At 54.1% G+C, this 23,760-nt stretch overlaps 1 protein-coding gene across 4 annotated transcripts in view; it reads left to right on the forward strand.

Moving 5' to 3' along the window:
• CDH4 (cadherin 4) overlaps window positions 1–23,760 on the forward strand; it is a 607,874-nt gene that overhangs the window by 212,579 nt on the left and 371,535 nt on the right. Inside the window, exon 1 of one of the 4 annotated variants that reach the window (XM_037812042.1) lies at window positions 2,780–2,827. The exons of the other annotated variants lie outside the window; for them this stretch is intronic. The gene's annotated coding sequence lies outside the window, so the exon portion shown is untranslated. Of the gene's footprint in view, window positions 1–2,779; window positions 2,828–23,760 lie in introns of those variants that run through there. 4 annotated transcript variants of the gene reach the window in all.

A 23,760-nucleotide genomic window follows, 5' to 3' on the forward strand; every position in this document is an offset into this window, starting at 1 on the left:
CACGAGGGCGCGAGAGCTGGGTGGAGCCCTTTGGGGAGCACGGGCTTTTCTCAGCTCACTAGCCTGGGTCACGCCGGCTCCCCATGAACTTCCCTTATCTGCAGCCCTGGAGGCCGCACTGCCTGCTGTCCTTGGCCATTGTTCACGGAGCCGCACTGTTATTCACAGAAGCTTCCAGAAAGGAGTGTCGCCCACTCATGCTGCCCTTGGGAACGTCAGGAGCTGCCCCGGTCAGGAGCTCGGGCCGGGCCAAGCTTGCTCTGCACTTTCTCGCTCCACATTTTGGCTGCCCCTGAACCCTCTGAGCCTCAGTTTCCCCATTGAGAAGAAGGGATGCGTGGAGCATTACGTGAGCTGTGGAGGTGTCCCGGCCTGGCACAGCCCCAGGGCAGCAGCCGGACTTCCTTGGAAAGAATCTCCTCTCGGCCTCGCTCTAAAGAGGGGACGTGCCAGGCAGAGGCACCGACCGCCCGTGGGCTCCGGCCAACTGTGCCGGGCAATGTTCCCCAGGCCCCTTGCAGGGGGCGCGGGGCCAGTGTTGAGGCTCCCCCTGCAGACGTTGTGCCGGACCCCATCCCAGGAAACCCGGCCACCTCGCCTGTCATCACGCACGGGACACGGTGACGTTCCTGAGCCTCCTCTCCTTGTCTTCCCCACTGGGAGTTGAAGTTTTGAGCAAGACCTCAGTGGCACCTGGGGACCCCGGGGCAGGGGCTGCCGAGAAGTCGCCGGGCCCTGGAGCCTGACGCCCTCCAGTCCTCTCTGACCCTCGTTTCCTCACCCACAGATTGTGAGGGACAATCTAGGCACCCCAAGAGTGAGAGGAGGGAAGGCAGGGACCCATCAGAGCAGAGCACTCAGGAGGGGCAAGGGGCACTTGTCACCTGGGCCATGACACGTCATTACTGAGTTTATCACTTTTCTCCTTACGATGGCAGCTGCCAGTGGTGTGAACTCGGTCATTTCTGGTGGGAACGACCCCAGCGCAGGGAGACCCCAACCGAGGGGGCCCCTCCAGGCTTCCACAGGGGCCCATATCGGGAATTTGTTGACATTACTTAAGTGTTCGTCAAATAATGAGAATATTGCTGGCCGCGCTTAGAAATGGAAATTTAAATTTTAATAGGGTAAACAGAAGAAGAAAGGATGGGATGGGCACAAAGGAGGGCCATTTCACGGTAATTACAAATTATAAAGCCATTACTCACGCTCGCTTGTGGAGTTGCAGAGTGAATTAAAGTGCGTTTGGGAGCGGAGCCCGCCGCACCTGCTCCTCAAAACTCGGCGCCACCCAAGTGGGGAGAGGCACGCGGGCAGGGCCTCGTCTTTGCAGAACCAGGCTCTGGGTTTGATCCCAGGTTGCGGCAGAGCTCGCCTCAAAGGGACTTAAATAATGATGTATATAAATACATTTGCTGAGGTGGAAACACACAGACGACGAGAATTGGCTGCATTCTGCAAGTTGTGTTCTTTCCCCTCAAGACTCTGGGAGAAAAAGACCTTGCATTGTTCTGGTGTCTGCCCCTTGTAAAAAGGCCCTATGATGAAAAGTGCGGCTCTTTGGTGGTGTCTGTAGCATTAGGCAGGAGGATTTTCTATAAGTGTTCATCTTTAGTCTTTATAAAGCGTGTTCTCTTGAATTCGTCGGTCTGCTGAGTGTTTGTCCCATGGCCCCGGGGCCCGGAATTCCAGCTGAGCCTCCTGCTGGGACTCGGCACTCCAAGGTGTCTCTACGGGGCCCTTGTCACGGGGACGGGAAAGGGAGGCTCATGGGTTCAAGTCCAAGCATCCATCTGTGCCCTGCAGTGGTGCCGTAGGCCCCTGGGGAGCCCTGTCCCTCCAGGAGAGCGGATTAGTCCTCCGGCCACACCATCGGGCCTCAGGGAGGACACTCCAACAACAAGGAAAGAGCTTTCTCCTCCCACAGAGGCTGAGTCCCTGCCAAGGCCTTTTCCCATGAGAACAAGAACCGTGACCTCTGGAGCCCAGCCTGGCCACTGCTTATGCCCCGAGCTGCGGAGAACCAGGGAGGGGAGATGGGCCGGGGTCCACTGCCATGGTTCAGGCCGCCTCCCCTTCTCTGGGGCTCACAGCGTCTTAGTGCCCACGTCACTGGTCTCCGGAAGCCCACAGAGCTGGGCGATACAGCGCGTTAGAGCATCTGGCCTCTGAACAGAGGAGCAGGTCTGACGGGAGATTGCCTGGGGAGAGGGACAAGCAGAGCTCGTCCTACTTCAGGATGCCACAGCTCACTGGTATTTACCAGCTATCTGTTTGGCCACTGAGAGTCCAGATGGGGTGATTTTTCTAGATGGGCAACATCCTGGAAGGGGCCTGGCCGAGGGGTCAGGAGAGGGCTTCTGCCATCTGCGCACTGTCAGCCTTGGCGAATCTCAAACCCTTTGAGTGTCTGTTTCTCCGTGTCCCACGGATGCCGGGCCCTGGAGCCTGCAGCTGCCGCGAGGCACGGAGACCAGGCTGAGGAGCGAGTTTGGAGCGGGGGACGTGCGTGCAGAAAGCTGGCCGTCGCCCCCGCCACCATGCAGGGCTGCTGCCCAGCCCTCCATCAGGGAGCCAGCGGGGCCCGCGGCAAGACTCACCTAACGGGCTTCTGTTCTCTCCTCCCTAGGTAAGTGGTTCCTGCTGACACCAGGCAGTGAGTCCCTGTCCATCCCCACCTCGCCCGTGAGACATGTCCTCCTCTCCCCAGCTCCTCCAAGGCTGCTGCGCCAAGGTCCGCTGTAAAGTAAGGTGGCCCTGTGCCGTGCGTCCTGGATGGGGCTCGTTAGCCGATGTGGGTGATGGGCCACGGTCCGCACCTCCGACGGTGTGCCTTGTTCTCTCTGGGTCACACATGAGCAAATGAAGTGTGGGGGGGGGGGGCAGTAGGGGAAGAGACAGATAAGCAGTGAACCCAGAAAAGAAGCAATCAATGTGGACTGTCTAACTTGAGAAACCAGCATAGAAAATGATTAAACTCGGCTCCAACACAGGATCCGCCAGGCCCAGATGAGAGTGAGCACAGAATTTCAACTTAAACTTCAAAACCTGCACTCGCTGTGAGGGGCTCTTCACATCTTAGCCACCCGAGGTCTACTTTGACTTTTTTCTCGAGTGTAACTCGGAAGCCCCCAGTTACAGATCTTTGGTGTTTGTCAGTGTCAGTTTTCCGTGCTGCCAGGGTTGGCCTCGGGCTTGCTTCTGACCGGGCTGGGGTTGTTTGCGTTTGCATCATTGGTTCAGAGGTGTTTCAGGTTAAAGAAAACGTTAAAAACAAATAGCTAAAGCTTTTTGTCTGTTCACTGAAAGGGGTCCTTGAGGTGCAGCATCCCCTTTCCAAGGTGGGAGTGTCCCCTGCACCTGAGGTGAGCGGGAGAGAGTTCCCTAAAGCCTGGCGCCACAGTGTTCTGCTGAGTTCCCGTGTAATGCACTTGTGCTGGCTCCTTTTTAAAAGAAGCCGGGCCGTTTGGTGTGCACACACGTGACAATGCACAGTCATCCATGCCCACCTCATGCCCGAAAGGATGTAGCAGAGAAGGGCACAGTAAAAAAAAAAGAGTAAAACAAAGGACAAAAGAATCCAAGTCTGGGGAAACCACAGGGTAGTGTGGAAATGCACGGAGGTGGGACACTCTGCCCCCCCCCCCCAGGCCATGGGGTTTCTAAGCACTGTAGCTGAGCTCCATACTTGGTCATGAGCCTCCTGGCATCCAAAGAGTAAAGGGAAATATGACCAGTTGAAGTACTTGCAGGCATCATAAAAGAAATGTTCCTTCTTTCATTGTTCCTTCCTTTTTCCTGGCAGAAAATATTCTTATCAGAACCAACTTATAAAAGAATTATTCCATCTTGGGTCTCCTCTACCAAGGCACATAATAGACAAGTAGACAAATGTGAATAGAATGCCTTGGAGAGTTCCATATGTTGTATTGGGCCATTTTCTTCACTAAAGCAATGGGAATAACATTGAAATACAACTCATTGAAAGCAGTTAGCCTAAATAAATCTTTTTTTAATGGTTTGGTTTGATCCAAGGGAGGACCCAAAATACCTGGAAAGATGGATTGGGCATAAATACTGTGCCCAGTTCTCTCCACCAGTAAACCTCAATAAGAGTTGGTTGGGAAGCACCTTACTTTTTCTTGCGTGAGGCTGACTGTAGATATTCTGGGGCATTGCTTGTGGGTGGAACAACTTGCTATAAGATACTGGCACACGTGCTCGGGTTGAGGCCCGTCGGGGAAAGTAAGGCGCTTACTTGAGACCGAAGGAGAAGGGTGTCCATTCGGAGCCCGAGGTGGAGCGATGTGGGCTGGGCAGAGCCTGAGCAGGTTCTGAGCTCACGCACTCCAGTGCTCAGAGCTGACTGCAATAAAGAAAGGACTTTCTTTAAAATAAGAACGAGAAATATAAAAGAGATGGGGAATGTAAAGAAGTGTTCAACCAATGTTTTACTGAAACGAACATGAAATTTCTTTTGAACACGCAATCCAGGTGTTTTTCTTGGATGGGTGCACTGGTGGGGACCACAGATGCTGAAGAAGGAGAATGTTCTAGATGTTCCAGTAGTTGGGGTGGAGTTGATCCCTTGCCCTGAATCTCCCACCTTGTGTGAAGGGCGTGAGCTACCCTTTTACTGTGAATTGGGCTCGTGGTATTGGCCGTAGGGTAATTGAATCCAAGAGGTAATGAGGTGCCTTCTCTGTGAACTGCGTTTATTCTGATTTGTCCTTGACTCAGTGTTGTTCTGCGTGGCACGTAGTCTGGGGTTAGAGTGGACCCCAGGCTTGCCTGTCGGTTCACTTGGGCATTGCCGTTGATTGTCACAGCAAAAGGCATTTGGCCGTTTGGACTCTGTGTGCCTCCCTGACCCCAGAGGGAGAGGCTGTTAGTCTGCTCTGGAAATTGCTGCTGCTGGAGCTTCGGGGGCCTCCCCCGTCCTGCACACCCTCCTGGGCTGTGGCGGCCTTCCACCTGCCCGGCGTTGGCGCACAGTCCTGCTGCTCTCGGGACAGGGGTCTCCTGTTTACAGATGTCTAGGAAGGCATTCGAGCCCCAGTATCCCGGAGCCCCATGCCCCAGGCAGTGCCCTGCACTTGGCGTGGAAAAACCAGCCCTGCTCCCCGGGGCTAAGTGCACCCCGTCTGGGGCTGGGGCCTGCAGATTCTCCCTGGATGCCCGAGGTTGGCTCCAGCCTGAAATTCAGTAAGTTCCTTGCTCAAAGGTTCCCTGTACCACATGCAGGTTTTAGATCCTGTATTTCTTCCCCAGGGTCTGCAGAGACGTGTTTGCTACCAACATCATGCTTGGAACTGGTCCCTTAAACGTTGTCCTAAGAGGTTCCACACCTGGGTCGTTGGTGGCGCCATCCAGAGCCTTTGCTTACTTTAGCTCGGTGGTTCTCAGCCGGGGCTGGGTGTGCCCCCAGGGGACATGTGACAGTGTCTGGGGACGTTTTTGGATGTCACCGTGCGGGAAGGGGTTGCACCTGGCATCTGGTGGGCTGAGGCCAGGGACGCTGCTGGACAGCACACAGGATGGTCCCATGACAGAGACCATTCTGGCCCCAAGTGTCGATGGGGCTGAGGTTGAGAAGCCCTGCTGTCACTGACGACTGAAACTTTTAAAGTCACTGCTACTGCAGCACATAGACATTAGTTTAAGGACTGCTGGCACTGACGGCCGAGGCTGATGGCTTGCAGAGCCCTCTGCTCTGCCCTCAGTCCACGTGCCCATTGCATCCTCAGCTCCGTGAAATGCGTGACTATTGCTCTCCCTTTGCTGATGGGGAAACAGAGGCCCAGGGAGGGTAAGTAACTGCCCAGGACCACAAAGCTGGTAGTGATGAAGCTGTTCTGGCCTGACCGCGTGGCCAGTGCTGTGTCCCTTTGCTGTGTTTTCTCACCCCACCGGGAGGAGGGCTGGGGGAAGGCCACATGGCACAAAGAGCAGGAGTGGCTCTTCCCAAGTGCAAACCCAAGGGCTGGTTTCAGGGGAACACGGAGCCCGGCACCCAGCCCTTCTGTTTAGCAACTGGCCCAGCCACATGTGAATGCTGCCATGGCCGTGGTGCCTTGCAGCGTGTTTCTCTGCCTAGTCAACTAAATTGGAACCAGAAACACAATCACTTGGGGTCTTTCCTGCTGGCGATCAATGGTGACTTTCCCCTTGATCTCGGGGCAGCATTAGTCCCAAAACACGCGCCATCTAGATAACCGCTGGGAGCATTCTTGTCACTTGCCGGTTCCCCCGCGAGGGCTTGATTTAGAAGAAGTGTCTGATTTAATGGGGAGAATAAAAACGATGAAACAACCAAGGCGGGTCATTCAAAGTGTTCTGAATGTACGGGAAGGTGCTTCCTCATTACCCAGCTGTTCATTCATTGTTTCACTTCTTAACGTTTTGCTTAAGATGTAAGGCTTGGGCTGCTCTTCTCGTGGAAATTATTTTTAAATTCGCATCTGCTTTTATTCACGTCTTGGAAGGAAGGTTTGTGACATGAGGCGTACGGGGCAGATTTGAGTCAGTGTGGGGAGTCCCAGAGTTTATAGCAAAGTGGCGTCCAAAAAGAGCTGGATGAAGAAAAGAACGGGGGGGGGGGAAGTAGCGCCCTCATCAGCCATGACATTTCGTTACTGGGCTGTCTAAAGGGGGCTTCGGAAGGCCTCATTCGCAGCTCCTCCCGCAGCGCCTGTAGCTCCAGGGTAGCAGTTGGAAATCCAGTCAACAGGAGCGTGAAATGAGGCCAAGCGAGAAAAAGACCGCGAGTGTGCTTCTCCTTTCTGTCTTTGCTTCTTGTGGTCCTAAGTGGGGACGTCCACGCTGTGAACGGAAACTTCGGGGTGCATCTCAGCTCCCGAAGGTGTGAGCCTCGGTGCCCTCTGCCTCTGTGCCGGGTGCAAGGGGGCTGTTTTTATACGGCAACGCCGGTGTTTGGCACCGTGCCTGGCACGGGTAGGTGCTCCAGAGACGTTGGTTGAGAAAAGAAAGTGGGAAAAAGTGAGCAAGTGAGAGTCTCCACTCTCCAGAAGCTAGAGTCCGATGGGAGTTTAGAAAATCTATTCTTCACGTCTGCTCGCAGTAAGATGAGAGCGCTGATCAGTTGTCCCACAGCGTCCCCAGGTCCACGTGGAGTTTCCAGTCTTTATTCAAACCTCCATGTTGATAAAAAGTGGGAAAATACATTTCATACACTGAGAAGGAAACTCAGATACACAGGAGTCTGGAGATGGCATCAAAACATGGAGCTTGAATTAGACAAATGCAATTAAAGTATCATAATATAATCTCACACCACATGGGCTTTGATAGCCATTTGTTCCCCGTAAGAATTTGGAATGTGAATAACAGCAAAAAATAAAGTGACTTTATTATAAGAGTTAAATATTTGCAGAGATTGTAGAGGGGAGTAAACAGAGGGTGATACATTATGATGTGAATCTTTTCCAAAATTACGTTAGGCAACTTGTGCATTTGGGGGAGAATGGAACGGCTCATGCATCTTATTTTCATATGTGGTGCAAGCAAGAACTAAAACTCCAGACAATTCTCTGTCCTTATTAAAATCCAATTACAGTAATAGCTCAAATGAAAACGTGGAGCATTATGAATGCAATATAAATGTTTAAACAGCAGAGTTGCATATGATATTTCTTCCGTTCACATTTCTGACTGTGGGTGATCTGGTTCTCAATTGGAGCTGACTTTCTGGGGTTTATTTGGTGAAGGAAATTTGAAAGAACCGGCTGCTGAATACATTAAGTCTTATCTACATTATTTAGGTTTCTTCCCTCGTTAAGGAGAATGCCTCCATTTTGCAGTACAGCAAGTCAAGCTCTCTGCATTAGGCTGAGTTGCATCAACGAATTACTTCAATAAGTGTTTAAATGGTAACTCCTAGATGCCAATAATTTTGCTCTGAGTGCTGTAAACATGACCCAGCCTGGAAGAGTTGGGGAGAGGGAAAGCTTTGGCCAGGCCTGCATGTTGCGATAATTCGAGAAAGGCTTTGGGGGTGCCTGGGTGGGGGCTGGGGCGGGAGGAAGGAGAGGTGGTGTGGAAGGAGCGGGCCGGGGGCTGCAGAATGCTCGGGAAGCTTCCAGTGAAGAAGTGGGGAGAGCCGACCACTCGGACAAGGGTAGGCCCCTGGAAGAGTTAAGGTGATTTGACTCAAAAGGCATTTCACTACCTTGGTTTTCCCGTGATGCAGCTTCGGTGAAATATACCCCATTTTGAGAGTTTTGAGTGTTTTATTTTCCTAAGTGTGTTGGCAACAGGTTGGGCAAGTTTTCCAGAAAATACATTCTTTTGAGTCAGATGCAACAATTACAAATAAATATATATATAAACACACATCCTCAGACATTTACAAAAATATACATTTTTCTCCAAAGGTAATTTTTGTAAAAGCCAGAATAGCTTTTGGTACCACATCTAATTAGGAGGCTGTGGAACAACACAGAGCCATCTTGATTATAATAACTGTCTTGCAGATAATGCCGTGTTAAATTAGCTCGTTCAACATCTATTTTGTAAGGAGATGTGGTTTATTTTTAGTTCTTGTTTGGAGCCAGGAAGCCGCTTGCGGATGGAGCGTTGGCAGCGCATGGGGGCCCAGTGCAGGCCGGCCCGCGGGCTGGGCACGGCGGTGCTCGAGGGGTCGGTGGAGCTGGGGGGTGGGGAGGGGTCGGCAGAGCTCTGGGAGGAGGGTCCGTGGCACTAGGGGATTGGCGATACTCTGGGGGGGGTGTCTTATGTAATGCGAGCAGTGCAGGCGGGTTTCTGGGTGTCTCCGAGACAAGCGTTCGCTCCAGGAAACACATGTGGGTGGTGCAGTGTGTCCTATGAAACAGCCCCAAACCACTGGCGATCCCTTAACTGTCCAGATCCTCCCCGACAAGGAGCATCTGAGGCTGGGAAAGCCTGAGGGGCCGGGGCTGTGGGACCTGGATGGGCTCCGGGACAGGCGAGGGACAGAGGGCCCCTGAATGCAGCGTCCATCATCGAACCACGTCGCAGTGTTGGTCCCTCAGCTGAGACGACCACGGTAATGCCGCGTCAGCCTCGGGGAAGCGGGGTGGGTAGCTGGGGGCTCTCTGAGCTGTCTTCACAACTCTTCTGTAAATCCCAAACTACTCCAGAATACAAAGTTCCTCTTAGAAGGTATAAAGAAAGTAGATAAAAACACCCATTATTTCAGCACCGAGGCAGACTGCCAAAACGTCGGTGTGCTCTGCTGTGTCTGCACACTGTGGTACAGCGTCAGCTCAGACTGTATGTTTCGCCCCTTCACGTTACGTTGGCACAAGCATCCTCTCTGTGCCCATGAAACTGTGTCAGGATCTCCAATGAATGAAGAAACGCAGTGGAGAGACTGGAAGCAGGTCGGGAGATGGATTCCACACAGCAAAGCGCCCAAGCTCCCAGGTTGGGGCCTCCTGGGTGTAGCCGCCCTCAGGGTCGGGGGCGCAGCACCCCATGGGTGCCCACACTGAGGACCACGGGAGGGATGTGCCCCCCCACCCTGGCCTGCAGAGGGCCTGGAGCTCCAAGAAGACGCCGGTGGCCACGGCGAGCCATTGGCGTGGGGAGGTCCAGCACATGCCTCGCTGGGCCTTGCAGGCCCTCAGAGCAGACGAGAGCTGGAGGCCACCGTCCTGGGCCCGGGGCAGCCCTGCTGGTGGAGAGGGGCAGCGGGGATGCAGCAGCCGTGAGCCAAGGCCGACCGTGACGAGGTCTGTGAGAGAGAGGCCTGAGGAGGGGGTATGTCAGGAGGATACAGTGCCCCAGATGGCGTCAGATGGCGGTGGGGGGGGATCTTCTAGGGAACAGGGACTGTGGAGATGTCCAAAATGAGGGGTTTGGAGCTGGTAACCTCGAGTTTGGAGCAGGTGTACCTGTTAAGGAGCCTTTACCCATCACGGAACCCCCACTGGCGCCCAGCGGGGAGAGCGGGCACCTGGCTGGGAAGGTGGGAGGCTCAGCGATGTCTCGGAGCCTGATTTCCCCTGCGGCCGCCCATCCCGGGCTCATGACCTTGGGCCAGCATCGGCCTCCCCGGGGCGAAGGGGCCCCTCTCCCCAGCACCCCCTCCGGCTGGCCGGTGCTGTCCAGGGCATGTGCTCCTTTGCAGACCGGTGCCCGGTGCCAGGGGCAGCCTGCAGGCACCAGTGGGGGCTCTAGAGCCGGCCCGTGGAAGAGGCGGTGGGACCCCCTGTCAGGTGTGGACCTGACAGCCCACTGCAGAGGGCTGGGGTGGGTGGCGCGTGTGCCGGGCCACTCCTGAGGAAGGGAAGCCAAGCAGGTGGTCTTTGCTGGACCACCAGGAAGACAAGGGCCCACCCCAGAGGGCCTCCCTTGTCAAGCTCAAAGCCAGGCCTGTTGGAATTCTGGGACCAACTCAGTCTCCATCAGGGGCCGGCCCTGCCGTGTTCTCTGAAGCCCACCCATCAACACCCGTCCTCCCCTGTGCTCCCCCCAAAAGAGGGAGCCAAGACCTGCCCCGGGAGGACCCGTGGAGGAGAAGTTAGAGAGTGGGACACGAGGTGGGGAGGGGGCCGTGGCGGGAAGGAGGCCTGGAGGCCATGCTCTGAGCACTGGGGAGGCGTGGGGTCGGCAGGGGCTTCCTGGAGGAGGTGACATTTGAGGTGGGCCTTGAAAGAAGTGGGGATGTGCATGAAAGGTGAGGGGTGGAGCGGGGTGGCAGGAAGATGGGGGAGAGGGTGTGTGATGCAGATGGGGCGGGGGTTGCACCGAGGGGGAGCTCGGCCTCAGCCAGCAGCCAGAAGAACGAGGGGGCAGGAGGGGGCGAGAGTAGGTGCCCGGGTGGCGGTCAGGGAGTGGGGAGAAGGGACCCGATTCCGATTCGCCCCTGAGATGGCACCACACAGCCGCCGGCTTCCAGCAACGTCCACTTCCACATTTAAGAGGTGACAAGGACCAGTTAAGTCAAGGAAAAGCCGACAGATCACCACTCGCAGCTGCTGACGGGCGGCAGGCTTTCCACTCACAGCTGCCGGCTCAGGATGCTGTGGAGAGAAGTTTCATATTTTCGGGGTGAAAAAGGAGGGAGAGAGAAAAAAGGGGGCGGGGGAGATCTTTCCATATGGTGAAGGTTCTCATTAAAATCAATTGTAAACTTTGCTAATAGCTGGGTTAACATCATTTGGAAATCATTGTAAATATCAGCTGCGTCTATATTCAGCGTTTGAAATTTTCTTACGAAAGCATGTATAGCTTTGCGTGTGTGTTTCAGTGGAGTGTTATTCATTTACAGTTGTTTGAAAATCTGATCAGAAAGATCTCCAACCCACAAATTTAGTGATTTGAAGCAGGCTCGACTCCACTCGCTGGGGCTCCTTCCGAGGGAGGCTCGTGGGAGGGACGCCCGTAGGATCCGTGTTTGGAGTTGGGCGTGTGTTTGGGTGAGTTGTGACCCTGCGTTCTGCGGAGTCGGATTTGTCCTGGAGGACCACGTTTGCACGCCTGAGGCCGGTCCTGCAGGTAGCTGAGCGGGCTGCAGAGGCAGGGGCTGGAAACAAAGCTGGCCCGTCCTCTGCCTGCCTTTGCCACGAGCGAGGCGGACGGGTCCATTTGTCGTCCTGAGGCTGCGGCTTGCCGGGTGGGCCAACGACGCCCTGCGTGCAAGAGAGGAGAGAACTGTCCGCTCTGAGGTGCCAGCCCGTCCTCCCACCCAGCCGGGGCCCGAGGGGGCCAGGAGGGCCTCGGCTGACCCTAAGACCGGGTCTCCTGCCTGCTCCCCTTATCGCTTCGCAGTTGAACGTCCATAGGGGGCCGTTTGTGGAATTAAAGCCGTGGAGACGCGTGTATGGACTTATGTCCGGGGAGGCGAGTCCTACGTGCCTACAGCAGGATACGCCCATAGGGTGCACCGAGCACGGATGGAGGGAGGTGTCCCTCGTCTGGGATCAGCGCCTCCCTCCGCGGGTGCTGGTGATGGCCTGTGTTCTGGGGTCACCTGGGAGCATCCACAGCACCAGAGACAGAGCCTGGTGTCCACCCTGGGGAACCACTGACCCAGACGACACCTAACACCTTCTTTATCCCCCAAACCTGTGGCTTTTACTATGGTTCTCTTGTGCATTTCACAAAAATGGAGAATTTATTTTTTAAAAATCCTCCCACTTAAGCAAATTAGCTCAGACCACGCCGTAGGCTCTAGGATGTGCTTCTCCACAGCTCCCAGAGAGAAGAGTCTAAAATAAATTTGGCCTCACTTTGGCTAACACTTGATACTTTCAAGCATTTATTTAAACCAATTTATAGATTTTTATAAATATGCCCATGAAGCATAAAGTATGTGATGCATTTAGCAACTCTGGCCGTTTTATAGATGGAGAAGGAAAGGCAGGAAGAGATTTGGGTGCTTAGCAGGTACGTGGCAAACCCTAAGGAGAACCCCCAGCTTCTTGCTCAGAAGCAGAGCTGATCGCGCGGCCTGGAGGAAGTGCTCCTGGAGGCGCCGTCATTTTCTCAGTCCTCAGCATCGATTCCCTGCCTTGCAAGCAATGACACGCTCTGTTGTGAAACACATTTTTTTCATGTGTATCCTGTAGAATAAATATCTGGAAAATTCCCACATTCCTGATAAGATGCCTATGGAGGAAGAATTCTGTCATCTGCTGGGAACTGAAACTTGCTGGCCGGGACGCTGACATCACCATGCACCCAGAGCCCCCTTCGTGCGCATCCATGTGCCGTGGGGTCTGTAACCAAGCCCAGTGTCCCAACTGGGGCACGGTGAGGCTGTTGGCCGTTACTCGCAGCCAGAGCCACAAATCAGAGCCAGCTCCTGTCCTGCAGCCAGGCCATGTCGACGTCCAGTGGTGCGGCCTGCAGATGTGGAGCACACTCTCTACCAGAGGCCCACACCTGCCCGCACTGACCAGCAGAGCGTCTCAGGAGCCACTACAGTGAGGCTCAGGGTGCACCTGTGTGTGAGCGAGTCAGTGTGTCTGTGTGTGAGCACATGTGTGAGTATGTGAGCGTGTCAGTGTGTCTGTATGAGCACGTGTGTGTGAGCATGTCAGTGTCTGTGTGAGTATGTGTGTGTGTGAGCATGTCAGTGTGTCTTGTGTGAGCACGTGTGTGAGCGTGTCAGTGTCTGTGAGCACGTGTGTGAGTGTGAGCGTGTCAGTGTCTGTGAGCACGTGTGAGTGTGTGAGCATGTCAGTGTCTGAGCATGTGTGAGTGTGTGAGCATGTCAGTGTGTGTGAGCATGTGTGTGTGTGAGCATGTCAGTGTGTCTGAGCAGTGAGTGTGTGAGCATGTCAGTGTGTCTGTGAGTGTGTCAGTGTGTGAGCACATGTGTGTGTGAGCATGTCAGTGTGTCAGTAAGTGAGCATTGTGTGTGAGCATATCTGTCAGTGTATGTATGTAAGTGTGAGCATGTCTGAGTGTGAACATTGTAAACGTGTGAGCATATGTCGGTGTGTGTGTGTGAGCATGCGTGATTGTGAACATGTGTCAGTGTGTCCATGTATATGTGTGAGTGTAAGCATGTCTGTGTGAGCATGTATAATTGTGTGAACATGTGTGAATGTGTGTGAGCATGTGCAAGTACGAGTATGCGTGAGTAGCTGTGTCAATAGGTGTGCAAATATGTGAGTATATGCAGCAGTGTGTCAGTATATGTGTGCAAGTGTATGTGAGTGTATGTGCATGTAAAATTGAGCATGTGTGACAGTGCATCAGTGTATTGTGTGTGTGCAAGCATACGTGAGTGCAGGAGTGTGCATGCATGTGTGGCCATGTATATGTGTACGTGCAAACGTGTGACCGTGAGCATTGCATAAATGTGTGTGATCATGTGTGCCCATGTGTGCGTGCACATGTGTGAGCATGTGAATGTGTGTGAGCATGTGTCAGTGTATGTGTATAAGTGTGAGCATGTGTGTGAGCATGTCAGTGTGTCAGGGTATGTGTGAACACGAGTTGAACATGTGTGAATGTGTGAGCATTGTCATTGTGTCTACATGTGTGTAAGTGTGAGCATTGTGCACGAGCATATGTGAGTGAGTGTGAGCATTGTGTAAATGCGTGTGTGCGTGGACATGAGTGCCAGTGTGTGTCCGTGTGTGTACAGATGTGCACAAGCATATGTGGGTATGTCTGAGTTTGTGTGTGTGTGTGTGTGTGTGTGTGTGTGTGCACACTCGAAAGGGTCGCCTCGGTTCTTGCAGCCAGGCCTGGGAGAGGCGTTCCCAAGCCTGGGGAAACTCGAGACCTGCTCGTCCGCTGCCCGCACACTCTGAGCTGCCCACTTCCAGCCTGACTGACGAGCTTCGTCTTGCCCCAGGCCCGGAAGAGCGGGCGGCGCGGGGGCTGAGCCGATTAAAGCATACATCGCTGGAGCTGGTGCACATCGCGACCCACTTCTGCAGGGCTGGCTTAGGAAAGTAGGTTGTCGGAGGGATCTGCAGCCGGTGAGGAGGAACCATTTCACTAGCGGTCACTGAGAAATGTCCCCGCGTCGGCTGCTGGCTAGTGACCTGGCCGGGGAGAGCGGTGTGTGCAGGACGCCTCAGCTCGGTTGGCGAGGGCGACTGGCGGCCTGAAGCCCACCTGCAAGGCAGGCGGCCGGGCAGTGAGACCCACCTGTCCCGCCCTCTCCAGGTAGACTCGTCGGCTGGGCACGTTGCCTGCAAACTCCTGACAAGGGCTTCTCAGCCTTCACAGGGACACTGACAGGTTTTGTTGTTTGGTTGGTTGGTTTGTGCAAATTATAAAATCGGTCCATCAAAATCTGATTTTTTTTAAATAGTAGAATCAGGAGGCCAGTTGAGTTTGTTTCTCTTTTCCATTTTGATACATACATGCCCCACCGTCAACTCACCGTTAAATCACCGAGGATTCTGTCCCCCGTGTTGGGGGAGGGAAAGTGCAGCGCGGGCTCCACAGGGCGTGGACTTTGGGTTCTTGCTGATTCTTAATAGACTTGAACTTTGGAGAAGTTCTAGGAGTAGAGGACACCTGAGCAGAAAGTGGGGAGAGTTTCCATGGACACCTCCCACCCAGGGTCCCACATCCATGGGGCACGCTCGTTGCAGCGGGTGGACCCATACTGCTACATTGTTGCTGACTAAAGTCCCTGGTGTCCCTAAGGCCTCACTCTGCATTGTGCAGTTCCCGTGGATTGTGACAAATGTGTCATGACACGTATCCTCCATTATATCATCACACAGAATAGCTTCACTCCCCTAAAAGTGCCCCTTGCCCCCGAGTCATCCCCCCACCACCACTGCCCTCTTTACGCTCTCTGGCTTGGCCTTTTCCAGAATGTCCTGTCGCTGGACTCACAGGGCATGAGGCCTTTTCACACCAGCTCCCTTCGCCCAGCAATGTGCCTCTAAGGGCCTCCGTGTCTTTTAATGACTCAGTGGTTCCTTTCTCTTTACTGTGAAGCAATGTTCCGTTTACAGATGGACCGTGGCATTCACTTTTAAAGTTCCCACTCTGTGTCGCCTCCGTGCACACGGGAGCTGCGAGGCGCCGGCCGGCTCCGAGAGCCATGGGTGCTGCTCCCCCTTCAGCCTCATGGCAGCCCTGCGGCCACTTCACTGAGATGCCCGTTGCCCAGTGAGGAGGCCACAGCACAGAGAGGACGGCGTAACCACAGTGACGCAGCTCCGGGGGCAGAGCAAGTCATGGCGCACAGCCAGGCGGAAAGCAGCTCATGAAGCCACCTGTCCCTGGAGCCGAGTCTCACCTCTGAAACACAACCAGTTTCCTTTTGTCTCAAAAACATTAAAAAGTATAAAAGCAGAACCCAACAACTTTGGGCCCATGCCCTGGCGTGCCCGTAATGTGCTGCAGGTGCGTAGAAGCTGCCCCCCTTTTACAGGATGGCTGTCCCCACCTGGCCCCCGCCCCCTCGCCCACCAGGCTCCTCGGGTCCTGAGCCTGCAGACCCCGTCCTCATTGTCACCATCATCCCTGCCACCTGCATCCCTGCTCCTCCATCTCCAGCCCTTGCAAGGGCGCCAAGGATTATTCGACCAGCAGAGCCTTCGATGAAGCCAAATATTTACTGAGCCTGAAGTCGGCCGGCAGAGTATCAATGTGACCCTCGGCACTGCCTTGGGAAGTAAAGATGGAATTTTCTCCAAACTGTGCATCTTTTCAAGAGCAGCCCTGGAGCTGTAGTCAGGAGGAGGTAGACGGGACATAATTGGGAAGTCTTCCATAAGTGGCGACAAGAGGCAGCAGCCATGGGTGGTGGGAAGGGCCCAGGGCTCCCCCGGGGATGGCACGACAGAGCTGCGTTGGCATCTCTTGGACACGGCCACCTGCATACAAGTGTCAGGCAGAGAGCAAAAGTTTTGTGATCACATGTTCAATTGAGAGAAAGGAAAGCTGGATTTTTTTAATGTGAAACTTCCTCAGTTTTACTTTTTGACAAATGATTGAAAAATTTGAAATTCTCAATGCAGAACAGCTCCGTGCCCTCCCTGCCTGCTGACCACCTCCGATCGAGCTCCTGGGCAGGGGGCACTGCCTGGAAGCCACCCCTGGCCGCGTGTCCCGGGCACACGTGGCGAGCCTCGAGCTGAGGAGCCACTGGTCCTGGAACAGCGCAGAGGACACTGCAGTCCCTCATCACACGGGGGCACAGCTGGCTGAACCCCAGAGCCAACCTGGAATCTCCATTAGCTGATAAGCTCGGATTGTGGTTTTCCAGCCACGAAAGGGAGCGCCGCAGAGTGGTGGCACTGGAGGGGCTCTTCCTTCCCATCTGGGTGCAGCTGCTGTCTGGCGGGAGGTGGGGCCCCCCTCTCCATTCCCGGGGTCCCTCGTGCCCACGTAATTGAGCTGCCGGTTCCGCCAAGGCCCAGGTGCCACTTTGCACTGCAATTCCTGGAACAAATGTACAGCAGTTCATCTGATTCCGAGCTGGCTTGCTGTCACACCTGCTGCGGGTCAGTGCCTTGCTTTTAATGATAACCAGGAAAGAAGGTGATTATGCACAATTACAAATAAAGCAAAATAATTGCTTCTGACTTTTTGTTCTTTTTGGAAAGCTGCTCTAAAGGTTCCCTCCCTCCCTCTCGCTCCCTCTCTCTTCCCCCCTCCTCCCCCTCTCCCTCCTCCCCTCCTTCCATCCCTCCCTCCCTCCCTCCCCCCCACCTCTCAAACTATTTCCAGCTTTCCTTGTCCGCATGTATAGACGCTGTCCTGTCGCTCTCCCTTCTGCACTGTTTTGCAGTCTCCCTTCCCTGCTCACCCTGCAAACTCCAGAACCCTCCACAGCCTGGCTCTGTAACGAGCTTCCCCACTCCCAGGGGCTTACTTCTCGCACCGCGTGACAGGAGCGTCCGGAGAGGCCGCGTGTCTTCACTCCCCCGGCCAGATTGCGGGGCCGTGGGCTGGGAAGCGGGCGCCGGCGCCTCTTTCACCCTAGCAGCTGCCATGGGTTTCTCGCCCTGAGGACTCAGGAAAGCCGGGACAGGCCAGCAGCCCACACACCCCTGTTCCTCGCCCTCTCCCCCCACTGACGCTGTTGTTCTGGACGTGCCTGTGATGACCGTAATGGTGACCACGGTCGAGCGTGGAGCCCGCGGCAGCTGCTGCCGAGCATCCCTGCACGCCCTCTCAGACTCCCGTCTACATCCCGGGAGGTAGATGCTACTATAGAGTGGGAAACTGAGGCACAGAGGCCGAGAGGGGAGGCTGATGGCAGGATCTGCGCTCTGGCTGCCCTGGAATTGGCAGGTCTGCCCCTACCCTGCGGCCTTTGAGTCACGGCTTCTTGGGAAGCAGTTTACAATTTGGCAAGCAGCTCAGTGGCTCAGCTATTTTAGAGCAAAAGTCAGAACCTCGGAGAGCCGGTTGATGGTGGTAACGCAGGGCCACAAGGGCTGGTGTGGGATGAATGTCAGGCCGCAGCCCTGCCCAAGAGGGTCACTGAAAGTAACCGGGTGCACGCCCAGGTTACAGAAGGGAGGGAGTTCAGCCTCTCACTCGGCTCCTCTTTAGGAAATCGGACTCCCCCCCACCCCGCCCCTCCCAACCTCAGCAGAGCACCCAGACCCTGCTGCCCCCTTCCAGCTCCCGCAGTGTGTCCTGTTTTTGTCACCCAGGGCTCACCGTGTACTGGAGTTCGGCACGCACGGCGACACCACATCAAGTGCTCGGCTTGATGAATTCTCACTCAGGATCCTACCCATGAGGCCAGTACCCGCTCATGACCCAGAATAGACCCCCACCCATGCTCCGGAGACCCCTTGCGCCCCTTCCGCTCACTCCCTGGGCCGAAGGGTAACCGGATTCCTGAATCCTAGTGTCCTGATCAGTTTGGCCTGACCTGGAGCTCTATGAAGATGGAAGCTTTTGCTTCTTTCACACCACATGACCCACCACTGGGTTAGTCCCAGCCCCTCCGTCCCCGCCTTCGGTCCAGGGTTCCCCTAGGAGAAGACACTCAGTGTGTTTGTGTGTCTGCCCATTGCAGGGCACGGGGTGGTTTCCAGTGGCCGGGCTCCCGCGGGGGAGTCCAGTGTGCGTCTTCGGGTGAGTGTATGTGTCATCCGTGGCCGTGTGTCCGGGAGCGAGCTGCCCAGGCCGTGGGAAGGTGACCAGCTTTAGGAGAGACTGCCAAGCAGTTTGTTTAGAGGCTGCGCCTTCTCACACCCCACCAGCAGGGGTAAGACTTCCAGCTACTTCCCTTCGTCCCGGAACTCGGCACCGTCTGGTTGTTCTAATGGGCTTGGGGAGTGCCACCGAAAGAGTTTACGTAGCACTTTGCCGTCCGCCGCTCCGGGGGAGGTTGTGGCCAGGGGCACCATCGCTGAGCTAAGACGTCTGGGTCGCATCCCTGCCCTGGTCACTCCTGACTTGGCATCTGCCCAGGCCTTACCCCCCTGGGCTGCAAAGTGAGGGAGATAAAAGCCCTGCACTCACTGGATGGTTAAGAGAAAATTGAGATGACGCCCGATAGTGACCGTGTTAGCCGTTGTCATCGTTGTCAATTTACTATTAGCTTTTGTTCCTCTCATTTTATTGTTTTCATCCTGAAGAATGTGTGTGTATAGGGTTCGTTCTTTTAGCCAGCGCTGTGCCTGTCGTCGTCTTTGTTCGATTCTGTAAGAATTTATTCCCAATGCTCCCCAGGGTCCCTTTCCCCCTAAACACACAGAAATGGCTGGGAGCAGTTTCCAGGGCTGGAATTCCTGCAGGCAGCCCTCCTGGGGGAGGCCCCGCAGCCCGAGATGCCTCTCCCCTCCAATGGTGATGCGCTTGGCCCGAGTTACCTCATCACTTCTCAGTTGCTCATGATTTTCCCCATCCAGATACAGCCTTCAGGGTTCTAGAGAACTTCCAAGAAATTTGATTGTTACTGCTGGGGTCTCGTGCTCCTTTTTCACTGACAGTGTGGGCCATGGGGTGGGTGTTCCCACGGCCATTGGCCCTTTGCTGGTCACCCCTAGATCCCAGACCCTGGGAGCCTGCATGGTCCCTGCAGCCAACCTGCAAGAAGACTGCCATCAATCCTGTTTTAAAGTGGAGGAATCTGCGGTGCAGAGAAGGTGTAGACCACACACACACAACCCCCCCCCACACACACACACATGCTAAGTCTGTGCCTCCCAATGGGAGCAGTACTTGGAAGACAGACTGGAATTTGGCCAGTCTCTGTTACACTGCGGTCATCCATCTGTCCATTCATCCATTCATCCATCCATACCTCCCTACATCCATTCATCCATACATACATCCATACATCAGTCCATCCATCCACCCACCCATCTACCTATCTACTCATCCAGCCACCCATCCATCTACCCATCCATCTATCTATCCATCCTTCTATCCCCCATCCACCCATCCATCCATTCACCCAACCACCCATCCATCCCTCCATCCACCCATCCATCTTTCTCTCTGTCCATCTGTCCACTTATCCACCCACCCATCCATCCATGCATACATCCATCCATCCATGGGACACTTATTCATTAAGACCTTATGCCAGACGTCATGCTAGACTTTTTCTAAGTGGTTGAGTGTAACCATCACCTTTCAAATAATCAAAGCTATAGGAAGGGTGCTTTCCACCACAAATTTCTGGGGGTTCTGGGGATCTTTTCATGGTCTGCAGTGGAAAAGGCTTAAAAGTTTGATAACATTTATGATCTTCATGGGACAGCATGTGCCTCTTTCTTTTGAAAGTGATTTCAATTAAGGCTTATTGTGTTTAATGATTTTTTAAAAAAAATTTGATTCTCCATTTGTTCCAGTTTGCTGATGCTGCCATTATGCAAAATACCAGAAATGAATTGGCTTTTATAAAGGGGGTTTATTTGGTTACAAAGTAACAGTCTTATGGCTATAAAAGTGTCAAAGCTAAAGCATCAATAATAGGGTACCTTCACAGAAGAATGGCCAGTGGAGTCTGGAACACCTACCTCTGTCGTCTGGGAAGGCACGTGGCTGGCATCTTCTTCCTTTGCTCCTAGGTTGTATTTCAAATGACTTTCTCCAAAATGTCTCTCTTAGCTGCAGCTGGTCTCTCAGCTCCTGTGCACACAGTTCAAAATGTTGCTCTTGGGGCATTTTGTCCTCTCTTAGCTTCTCCAGCGCAAACTCGGCCAGCATCCCCAAAGTGTCAGCAAAAGTCCAAAATGTCTCTCTAAGCTGCAGCTGCTCTGAGGCCCTTCTATTTGTGAGCTTTTTTATAGGACTCCAGTGATTAAATCAAGACCCACCCTAAATGGGCGGGCCCCGTATCTCCATGGAAATAATCCAATCAGACCTTTCATTTGCAGTTGATTGAGTCACATCTCCATGGAAACACTCAATCAAAGGATTCTAACCCAATCAACACTAATACGTCTGCTCCTACAAGATTGCATCAAAGAACATGGCGTTTTGGGGAACATAATACATCCAAATGGCACACCATTCTAGATATAAAGCAGTGATTTCCCAGCACTCACCACTACTATTTCTAGCATCTGGGGTTCAGGTTTCATCCCTCTGGATGGCGTTCTGGAGGTGGTTTGCCACCTGTGTGGGAAGATGTGGGGGTCACAGTGGCACACAGAGCTCACAGTTCTTTGCAAAAGGTTTTTTGACCCAGGACCTGTGTTTATTGTCCCTGCTCTTGCTTGTGAAGCATTGCTGCACCACAAAGATGTCCTCCCCACCTGGTTCCCAGACTGCTCCCTGCTCCCTGAGGAGGGGGCTCCCCCAGGGCCCCACCAGCATCTCTGCAGCCATGTGGTTCCCCTTTTACTGGTGACATGAGCACGGGCGGCTGAGCCACATGGTTCCCTCTCTCTGGAATCGACAGGGATGGCTGAGGCACGGAAAGCAGCGTCAGCCAGGCCCTCCCGCTGGTGTGAACCCTGGGGTGTCTAGTTCCAGAGCACGGCTCTCCAGCATGTGTGTCACCATTTCTCGGGGTTCAAGGGAGAGGCCTCATGCAGTTCCTAAGAAGCCACAGGGAGCAGCAGACGGGCACCAGTTTCAGATGCATTTCTTCCAGGAGCTCTGGAAGCCTTCCAGGCTCCCTTCATACAGCATGAAGCATTTAGCTCCCTGCAAACAGCGAGCACAGTTCTCAGTGCGGCTAGTTTGAAATCGGTTTATTATTTTTCCCCTTTTCCCCAGAGAGTGTTACATCATCCATTTGTGGTGAGCGTTAGGCTCCCTTGGGCCTCTCGGGGAAGTGGACCCCAAGTCCCTGCAGTAGTAGGTGCTGAGGGATTCCAGCCCCTTCTATGGAATTCCCCTTCAGTTCACCTGTGGCCAGCTCACCCTCCCTTGGGCCTCGGTGGTCCTCTGAGAACCCAGACCCAGCTCTGCTGCGCGGCCATCTGCCCCCACCCCCCGTGTCCTCACAGGGTGCATTCCCAAACCCACCCATCAGAGAACAATGTGGAAAGGGTGCGAAGCTGGAAAGAGGTACCTCCAGGCTGGGACCCCGGCCCCAGAGGCAGAGGGCATGGGGGGGGGCAGTGCAGAGCTGTGGCTGCGTAGTTGGCACAGGTGGGTTTGTGGTGGGCAAGCTCTGGAAACACAAGAGGTGCGGTGCCGTTTCTGACACTGAGTGTCGCATTCATTGAAGTTTAATTTGATCTTTTTTAATATCACATTAAAACATTTCCATCTTGGAATGGAATGGCTATAGTTAGCATAAATCTGCCATACGCACAGTGGCTTCATTTATATTAGCTTTTATTTAACTTGGTAAAAGGTAATTTGTTTTTATTAATTGATTCATTTTCCACCTTCCGTCAGGAAAGCTGCCTGAGCTCGGGTGGCACATTCACAGAACAGCTTCGTGCCTGAACCAAGGAGAGCTGCCCCCTCACCTTGGCGCCGGCCGGTGTCTTCCGTGGAAGCTTTAACTGACCACCCAGGTGCCTGGGTGGCCTTACTATCTGCCCCAGTGCCTCCTCGCTCCCTTCAATTTTTTTTAATTTTTTTATTTTTAGGTTATCCCGGCTAATTGATTTGTTAGATATTTAATATGGAGATGGGCTGGGCCGTTTTCAGCATCCTGCTTTAAGCCATGCCGGCCTCCAGGTGTGTGGTCTGCATTCAGGTTGGCAGCTTGGCGTCTCAGTCAGCCGCAGGTGTCTCATCCGAGAGGCTGCATAACAAATGGCCCAGTTTGATTTCTGGCTTTGCTTTCTCTTCTGATATTTCCTTGGTCTCACGAGTTGACAGGTGGGTAAAACCAGAGCTGGCTGGCAGTGTCCATCCCTCACCATCCTCCTTCCATCGAGCTGATCCCAAATGCGAGGAGCCCCCTCTGTGTCAGGACCACGCCTCAGCTCCTGCGTTCACGTGCATTCACTCTGGTCAGCCTCACAAGGCCCTTTCTGCAGTCACGGACGGTTGTTTCCTTACACGGATCTTTTGTTTGGTTGGAGAGCGTTCGGCGAGACGGAAAATTAGTCCAGAGCCCACCTCATGCCCAGGGTCAGTGAGCTGCACCTTGATGAGTGTCCGTGTGTAGTCTCGCTGCCTCGGGCACAGGGCGTCCACACAGCCGGGCCCTCTCTGCTGTCTCTGAGTGTCTGTGGAGAAGCCGTTTCTCCTCCGTGCCTCTACCCAGAGCTCCCTGCGGAGTCTCCCCCTTCCAGGTGCCTATAGGTGGGCGCTGTAGTTTCCCCTGAGTTCTTGGAAACACCTGGGCCAGCTGCAGGCGTCTTGGTCGGAGGTGCCACAGAAGATGGCGCCCAGGGCACCTTCAGGCCGTTTTCCTTGGGCACAACGGTGAGGCGGGCGCACACGTTCCCACTGTCCATTGGGGCAGACACAGCCCATCTGCCGAGACTGTCAGCAGGTGCACCTTGGTTTTCCTTATAGGAAGATCTGTGCCCCTTCCCCGTATCAAATTACGGGGTCTGGTTATTCTATATTATAAAAATAGAATTGAGAATGGCTGATATTGAAAACCTTTACCAATGACAATCGCTAAGGGCCATTGTTGGAGGCAAAACCGGCCGCTTGACTTGGGTTATCTCATTTAAAAGAAGCGGGATGTCTGATTAATCCAGCTATGCTACCTCTTGAAGGACAAGGATGCCACTTCCGGCCTGAATTTCCGGACGGGCTGGCTCTGTGGGTCTGGCAGTTGCATCTTGCGCAACACGTCACTTGGTTTCAGTGCGATGGTGCAATGCGAGTGATTTGTAAACACGGAGGCGCTATCCGGTCGCTGGTCTGTTATTACTTGTCCCCACAAATACCACGCAATTATAATTGGGACCAGTTGTGCTCCGTGGTTTC

Source organism: Choloepus didactylus, chromosome 19 (genome assembly GCF_015220235.1).
Source record: "Choloepus didactylus isolate mChoDid1 chromosome 19, mChoDid1.pri, whole genome shotgun sequence".
Classification (NCBI taxonomy): domain Eukaryota; kingdom Metazoa; phylum Chordata; class Mammalia; order Pilosa; family Megalonychidae; genus Choloepus; species Choloepus didactylus.